This window comes from Mytilus trossulus, chromosome 7, assembly GCF_036588685.1.
Source record: "Mytilus trossulus isolate FHL-02 chromosome 7, PNRI_Mtr1.1.1.hap1, whole genome shotgun sequence".
In the NCBI taxonomy this organism is placed as follows: Eukaryota; Metazoa; Mollusca; class Bivalvia; order Mytilida; family Mytilidae; genus Mytilus; species Mytilus trossulus.
In genome coordinates this window covers 60,235,739-60,245,532 of record NC_086379.1, presented here as the reverse complement: position 1 = coordinate 60,245,532, position 9,794 = coordinate 60,235,739, and positions in this window count along the sequence as shown.

The window sequence follows — 9,794 nt, the reverse complement described above, 5'->3', positions numbered from 1 at the left end:
TACCCCGGGCATAGATTACCTTAGCCGGATTTGGCACAACTTTTTGGAATTTTGGATCCTCAATAATCTTCAATTTTGTACTTGTTTGGCTTTATACAGATTTTGATACGAGCGTCACTGATGAGTCTTATGTTGACGAAACACGCGTCTGGCGTACTAAATTATAATCCTGGTATCTTTGATAACTATTGCGATTGCAAGTATGTGAATTTCTGTTTGTCGGTAAGTGTGGGATTATAGTGTACAGATGTTTCGAACGAGTCACAAAATGTTTGCCATATGAGTGTTTCTCCTGTTAATGTAGGTAAAATGAGTTTCGAAAGTTGGTGATTTTAAAAATTATAAAAAGCTTTTATTTTGACTTCAACTATCAGAAGTTGGATGTGGTAAGTATAACTTTTGATTACAAATCACTCACTTTATTCTAACAACCTTTCACTTGAGCAATTTGTAAAAAGTTCAAACTGCAATTTGGTAAACTGTTTTAACAATTGTTAGTTTGATACCACGAGGGTTACTAGTTCGACATGTTGAAGGCCGTACTTTAACCTATAATGGTTTAATTTTTAAATTGTTATTTGGATGGAGAGTTGTCTCATTGGCACTCACACCACATCTTCCTATATCTATTTACACAATCCGGTATACATTGACCATTCTAATCAATGTATTTTATATGGTTACTACATTGTAATACGATTTTGCATGTTTTATTTTTGGTACCAAAACTATCTTAATCAAACAATTAAAACCAAACTAGATATCATTGTTATACCTAAAATTACATTCATAGTTCGACGACTGGTTCGTACCTATTTGGTATAGTTGTTGCCTTTACATGAATATCAATATACAATTTTGACTCGAAAAGGAGGCAAATATTAAAACTTGTAAACCCGAAGGAAGGGTGAATTTACGGGGGCTTAACTCGAGTTGACAGCTTTGCATATTCACCGACTCAATGAAATATAACTGTTTTATTATACCGAACAATATATAGTATGAATAAACTCATCATAGATACCAGGATAGAAGTTTTTTAGTATAAGGGCCTTACGCATGTTTCATCTACAAAAGACTCATCAGTGACGCGCGAATGATTATAACAAAAAAGAGCGAAATAAAAGAAAAGTTCCAGAGCAGGGAGGACCAGAAATTCTTAAAAATTTGGCAAATATAGCTGAAGTAACTTTTTCCTTAGGTAAAAGAGTCGAAGTAATTCAAAAATTCTAAGTTTTGTTAAAATTAAAACTAAAATAATGACTTTATCTATGATAATTCATATCAAATCAGAAGTGCTGAGTACTGTGTTGGTGTCCGCCAGCAGTGGCATCGACCCAGTGGTTGTAAATGAACTCATCATAGATAATCGTATGGAATTTTGTACTTGCACAAGACACTCATTAAGTCATCTACAAAGACCCATCAGTGACTCTCGAATAAAAAAAAGTTTAAAAAGCCAAATAAAGTACACCCGATGAATGGTGAATGCATGAGGGCTTTAGTCCGAGGGGAATACATTTAACCCAATTTGACAGTTTTGCATATTCACCGACTCAATGGGCTAAAACCGGGTTATTGTTCCAAACAAACAGCTGAGTTTACAGCATTGCCTGACCGTTCCAGTAAATTTTAATTAAAAAAAACATCGAAATTAAACTACGAAACCTTATTCTGGATCTGCCCATCAAATAGTAACTATATTTAAGGTAAGACATATGTATAGTTTTTATTTAATAAATCCTTATTGTTGTTCTGTAAAATGACTTGCCGAAGGTTTTTCCTACACTAAACAACTAACTAGATTAAACAATAATAATTTGATAAAATTAATAAATCGAAGTTTATATAATTTAGAAATATTTATAACACTATATATTGGCATCGCACATGTTTTCATCTGACTGTTTATGACGTCTTTACATCAAAGTTATTGATCATTTGATCGAAACTTATATACATTTGTGTCATAGATACATGATGTTTTATTAGTTGTTATTGGCAGTGAACTAGCTTTCAGTAACTATGAACACTGCCTTAATCAAAGGGGAATATTTCACGTCAGTAATCATGGCTAACCCCGTCAGATTCTGTATGTGCGTGTCCTAAAAACATGCATGCCAGCAGCTTGTAATTCAGTGGTTGTTAATGTTTGCTGTATTTCATATCTTATTTTTTTGTTAATTGTTTTATAACCCAGAATGTCAATGTTTTCGTATAACAAATAATCGTTGTACATTTGTCATTTCTGGGGCTTTAAAAGATAATGTGCGCTATGAGTAATTAGCATTGATAAAGGCCGTACGTTGTTATATAAGTGTTGCTCTCAACAGTATGAGGTATCTTTTTTGAGATTTGTTTCTTTGAAAATATTACCACACCACATTGTTACGGCCAGAAATCGCCTTTATATTGTAGCCAACAAAAGACACAAATCAATAGTAAAATTTAACAAAATTCATTATACAAAAAGTTTACAAAAAGTATAACACAAATAATACTGTCAACTTAACTGTCAAAATATGAGTCCAATCGATGTCTGAGTCTAAGTCTAATTCTAATTATTAGAGTTTAACTTTAGTGTCTGTATATATAGTGTTGTCATGGAAAATTCTAGAACACTCTATAATCGAACATTGTGGAAAGTCCTAAAAAGTTACAACAGACGTTTCTAGTAAAATGTAGAAGTTTAAATTACGCATCTTTTATAAGGATCATTCTAGAAAGTTCCAATCATTCTGTGATTGTTCCAGTGATTCCTAAACTGCAGAGTTATAAGATTATCTAGTAAACAACTATCAGGCCATACAACATAAATAAACATAATAATTACAATATCATAACACCTCCCCCCTTAAAAGAAGTTTTAGTGTAACAAAAACTTATCATGAACAATAAAAAATACATAATATATACAAAGTTTTTTAATAAGCTCTAGATAAAGCATCTGCTATTACATTATCTTTACCCTTAATATGTTTTACAATTACATCATATTCTTGTAACAATAAACTCCATCTAGTCAACCTTTGATTCTTGTTTCTCATTTTATGTATGAAGGTGAGATGATTATGATCAGTATAAACAAGAATAGGATGCACAGTTGGATTCAAATATACATCAAAATGTTGAAGAAATATTTGACGACATAGCCAAAAAACTGAAAAAATAAAATGTGTGTATATCACTTTTAACTATAACATGCTTTCAATATTTGATTCAAATATGTATTTTTATATAATTCCTGTTCAGTTATCATTATTTTTTGTTTATAACACAAATGTGAACCTAGGGTTGACATTCTGTCTATTTTTCTCTCATACCAATGAACTATTTGTATTTCATACTTATTTTCCGGAAAATATACGTTTCCTACGTATTTGGTTTAATTTTATAAAAAAACTCATATTTCCGGTTTGCTTGCAGATTTGTAAACATAAATATCTTATTATTATATCCATATGTAACTAGTTTTACACATGAGATTTACCCAAAAACAACTGGCAAATGGTTATAATAGTAAAGCTTGTCCCATACATTTATTCTCATAACTATAGTATACCCAGAATCAAAAATATAGAGAATATAAATATGTGTTTCACGTCTACACTGATAAATGAAATTTAGTCGAGTCTAATATTTTTTGTTCAGCATATTCTATTGATTAATCTAGTCAATATCACTGTTCATTATTCATTTTCTGTCTGAAATGCAAGCTAAATATTATCCTACTTTTACTTATTTATTTTGCTTTTGATTTGTTTTGTTTTCTACATTTCACAGTCTCACAATTTACAATTACTGCCAACATCTTTGTAACTCTAAAACAAAGATTATTGCTGCAATGCATGAACACAGACCTTGCTAAATTATTCTTTGTTCAATAGTATAACAGTATCACAATATAAGTGATAATTGATATCGCTAACATTTGTTATTTATCAATGTTTTCTTTTTGTATATATGTTATGTACATGTATGTTTTTTTTTGTACTTTATCTCGTCTAGTTTTGAGTGTCCTGTCAATCAATGCATATGCCGGCTTTTGGTTTCGAAGGTCTGTCCAAGGTTTACATCATGTGCTTATGTTTCACTATATATTCATCATAAGTTTTGATAATTTTGACTGATCAATGTTCTTAACATTAATCTTTAACTTAGAAAGCTATAATATTAATCACTACATAATCCTCCCTATAATCATAAAAAATGTTTTTATCCTCAGTAGTATTATACAGTTTTTGCTACTGGTTGCTGGAATTGAGCAAAATCCAAGTCCAGATCAGAGTAACAAAAAGAATTTGAAAATAGTACACAATAATGGGTGTAGTTTACTTCCTAAGTTAGATCTCATTAATAATGAACTACATGATTATGACATTATTTGTATATCAGAATCTCATCTTGACAAGTCAATTACTGATGACCAAATTAAATTAAATGGGTTTCATAAGCCTATTAGGTTAGATAGAAATAGACATGGTGGACGTGTGACCATTTATGTGAAAAATAGTCTACATTTTATTATACAGAATGACATATCTGTAAGCAATCTTGAGTTGCTTTGGGTTGAAGTGAGGAATTATAGTGATGAAAATTTTTTAGTTGGTGTTTTATACCGGCCTCCCAACTCAAACTCTAATATAAGGGAATTATTTAATGAGTCAATAGATATAGCACTTGATTGTAATTTGCCAATTTTCCTTTGTGGTGATTTAAATTGCGATATGATGTCAAACATAAGTAACTCTTTTAAAAAGTTACTTAACCGTTTAAACTTAGAAAATGTTGTTTGGGAGCCTACCAACTTTACAACCCAAACTGGAACTTGTATTGATTTATGTGTGACTAATAGCAAGAACTTAATTAACTCAGTAACTGTTCTTACACCGATATGCAGCTCTCATTCTCCTGTTTCAGTCGAAATTTCATTTAAAACTTTTAAACAACACTCGTTTAAAAGACAAATTCGTGATTTTAAGCGTGCAGATTATGAAGGTTTAAAAAACCAGTTGAAAGATACTGACTGGGATGATGTTGTTTTTAATTCAAATAACATAAATGATGTTTATATGAACTTTGTCAGAACATTCGAAAGTACTGTAAATAGATATATACCTACTAAAACTATTACAGTAAGACCAAATGATAAACCTTTTATGAACAACTTAATAAGAAACAAGATAAGACATCGTAATAGAATTCACCACAAAGCGAAAACTTCAAATAATCCAGATCACTGGAAAAAATTTAGAGAAATTCGTTATGACATTATCAGCTTAGCTAGAAAGGCAAAAGAAGATTATAAGTGCAAACTGACATCTCAACTTATTGACAAAAATATTCCTCCTGGTAAATGGTGGCGCATTGCCAAGTCTGTATCAAATTTTACCAAAAATAGAGATTCTCCCCCTTTTTTTGGAACATGATGGCCAAATTTTTATTCATCCATTGGACAAATCAGAGATCCTGAACAATCATTTTGCTCATATAGATAATATTGATACAGAACCAGAAATTCCTGATAATAATGATCCTCCTCCATGTCATTTAAATAATGTTGTCATCACTGAGAAAGAAATTTTAGATCAGTTAAAAATCTTGAATGTTAACAAACCTGCTGGACCTGACGGTATCAGTCCTAGAATTTTAAAAGAGGTTGCTAGCTTTATTTCTAAACCATTAACTAAGTTATTTAATATGTCTCTATCAGTTAAACAGGTTCCACTGTTATGGAAAATTGCACATGTTAATCCTATGTTTAAAGGAAAAGGTAGTTCACATTCAGCTCTAAACTATCGTCCAATGTCTGTTACTAGTATTGTTTGTAAGATTATGGAAAAAGTTCTATTTGAACATTTGTATAATTATATGAGAAGTAATAACCTTTTGTCAAAGTTTCAATCTGGTTTCCAGCCAGATTGCTCAACTGTTAATCAGTTAATTGAAATATATCATTAAATTATTAGTAATATGGATAGTGGGAGGGATGTAAGGTTTGTATTTTGTGATGTATCTAGAGCTTTCGATAAAGTTTGGCATAAAGGACTTTTATTTAAACTTAAACAATCTGGCATAAATGATCAGTTCTTATCTTGGATAGAGAGTTATCTTTCAGATCGTCAACAAAAGGTCGTTTCAGAAGGTTTTTCGTCAACTCTAAGAAGTATACATGCAGGTGTCCCCCCGGGATCAGTTTTATGACCCTTTCTGTTTCTTATTTATATAAATGATATAGTGAATGAAATTTCTAATGATATTGGACTTTTTGCAGATGACACCTCTTTATTTGTTATAGTAGATGATGATCCTGCTATAGCAGCTGCTTCTTTGACTGATGACTTGGATGTTATCTCAAATTGGGCAAAATCATGGGCTGTTCAATTTAACTCTAAGAAAACTAAAAATATTGTATTTACTAGAAGGGAAAGGGAACACCTACCTGTGTTTTTTGGGATAAATGGGGAAGAGGTTGAGAAAATAAATATTCACTGTCATCTTGGGATAATATTTCAGTCATCAGCTTCATGGAACGCACATATTGATATTATTTATAAAAAAGCATGCTCTCGTCTATCTGTGCTTCGTCAAGTCAAACATTTATTAGATAGGAGTTCACTTATACGTATTTATTATGCTTTTATTAGACCTATATTAGAGTATGGTGATGTTGTATGGGGCAATTGCTCCCAGCACGAGTCTGAGCTTCTTGAAAGTATTCAGATAGAAGCCGCCAGAATTAGTACAGGCTTACGACGTAATTCCTCCAGACAAAAACTTTATATTGAATTAGGTTTAGAAACTCTGATGAATAGACGTAATAAACATAAGCTTATACTATTCTATAAAATATTAAATGGAATGACACCTGCATACTTATATGAGTTAGTCCAGCCATATCTTCCCAGACAAACCCCTTATACTTTGAGGAATGAAAATAACACTTTTCATCCGCCTCTTGCTAGAACTAGCTCTTATTTTAATAGTTTCATTCCTTCCACTATAAGACTTTGGAATAGTCTTCCTTTGAGTTTACAAAAATCCCCAAGTGTGGGTATATTTAGAAGGGGACTGGATAAGTTTTATAAGACTGATGATATCTTTAAACCTTTTAACTATGGAATAAGGAAACTTAATATAAGTCATTGTCAACTCAGAAATAATACTAGCAACCTAAAATCTCATCTGTTTAATCAGTTCTTATCAGAGAACACTGTTTGTGTAAACTGTAATCACCCTGTTGAGGATAACAAACATTTCTTTTTCATTTGCCCTAAGTACAATGATGTAAGACAGATCCTTCTTGATTCCATTAACTCCATTGCTGATAATGTTGATATAAATATTGAATTATTACTTTTTGGAAACAGATTATTTTCATATGATATGAATATTGCTATTTTTAAATCTGTTCATAAATATATCAGTGACACTTATCGTTTTGTTTAAAACTTACCTATTTTTTGTTTCATTTATTTTTATTTTTTATTTTTCTTCTTCTCCACTTAAACATTAATTCATTTTATCCACTTAGAAAGCCTCTTTCAAGCCATATATATATATATATATATATATTTCTAATGATTTATAAAGGATATTTGCATGTTTCAAGGTTCTTGAATACATGATGAGTAATTGCCTTTATATACTTAAATATACTTTGCATTTAGTAAGAAACACTGTAAACATTTATTTTCTCGTGTATGCTCATAAGTAGCATGCATGTTCCACTATATTGCATTATTTTGAATACAGTTGTTATAATTGAGTTATACCTTGAACATGTAATATGGAGAGAGCTTTTATAGTGCCTGTTGCTCAATCCTTTTCATATCTTAATGAATAAAATATGTTTAAAATCAAAATGTTGAAATGCTGACAACATTGCAAAACACTCTTTTTCAATAGTTGAATATTTTTCTGATGTTTATCTAATTTCTTAAAAAAATCTGATATAGGCTTCTCAACATTATCATCTGTTTCTTGATATAAAACAGCTCCAATTCCTACATCGCTTGCATCAACGGCAAGTTTAAATTGTTTTTCAAAGTCTGGAGTAATCAGAACTTGGCTATTAATTAAAAGTGATTTGCTATTTTCAAAAGCGTTTTGACAATTTTCACTCCAGATAAATTTGGAATCTTTCCGTAAAAGATGAGTCAATGGTTGAACAACAGTAGCAAAATTTGAACAAAATTGTCTGTAAAATCCAATCATGCCTAAATATCTCATAAGTTGTTTTCTATTTGTAGGAGGAGGAAATTTGGAAATAGCTTCCACTTTAGCCATAATAGGTTTCACTTGACCTTGGCCAACTGTATGCCCTAAATAATCAACAGTGGCCTGACAAAATTCACTTTTACCAAGATTAACAGTCAAATTTGATTTTGACAATCTATCAAAAGTATCATACAAATGTGTTAAATGCTTTTCCTAGCTATCACTACATACAATAAGATCATCAATATAAGCATAACAACAGTCTAAATCTTTTATAACATTATTGATCATTCTTTGAAATGTAGCTGGAGCACTTTTCATGCCAAACGGCATTACAGTATACTCCATAAGCCATCTGGTGTAACAAAAGCTGATATTTCACGACCTCTCTGTGTCAATGGAACTTGCAAATAACCTTTCAACAAATCAAATTTGCTCACAAATTTTGCTTGACCAATATTGTCAATACAATCATCTATCTTTGGAGAAGCATCTCCTACATCAACATCATGACAAACAGCAGTGGTTTTGTTTGGCACATCTGGAAAAAGATCTTTTAAAAGAAAATACCTAAGCTTTAATTTCTTCTCTACGATCAAAAGACAGATGTGCAAGTTTTGAGTCTAAATTTTACAAAATTTCTGAATTTTTTAATCTTACTGTCTCTTCCATAGTTTTACAACTAAAAGGTGGTTCAATTACCTCTGGTTTGTAATGATTGTTCTCAAATTTAACCACGCCTAAAGTGGCAACTGGTTTACTCTCACATTCATTAGTACGCTCAAAATATGTTTTTTAACATATTAATATGACACACTCTATTTTGTTTGCGCCGACCTGCAGTTTTTACAATATAATTCAAATCATTAATTTTACTTTCTATTGTATAAGGATCACAATATTTAGTCTGTAAAGGATGTCCAGGGACTGGCAAAAATACAAGTACCTTATCACCAGGCTCAAAAACTATGTCCCTGGCATCTTTATCATACCATATTTTCATCTTGTTCTGTACATTTTTCAAGTTTTTCTGAGCAATTTGACAAGCAGTAAACAATTTTTCTATAAATCAAGATACATAGTCTAAAAGATTCAAGTCAGTATGTTCAGTAAGCCACTAGTAGTCTGTTGTTATTTATGTATTATTGTCATTTTGTTTATTTTCTTTGGTTACATCTTCTGACATCAGACTCGGACTCCTCTTGAAATGAATTTTAATGTGCGTATTGTTATGCTTTTACTTTTCTACATTGGTTAGAGGTATAGGGGGAGGGTTGAGATCTCACAAACATGTTTAACCCCGCCGCATTTTTGCGCCTGTCCCAAGTCAGGAGCCTCTGGCCTTTGTTAGTCTTGTATTATTTTAATCTTAGTTTCTTGTGTACAATTTGGAAATTAGTATGGCGTTCATTATCACTGAACTAGTATATATTTGTTATGGGGCCAGCTGAAGGATGCCTCCGGGTGCGGGAATTTCTCGCTACATTGAAGACCTGTTGGTGACCTTCTGCTGTTGTTTTTTTTATTTGGTCGGGTTGTTGTCTCTTTGACACATTCCCCATTTCCATTCTCAA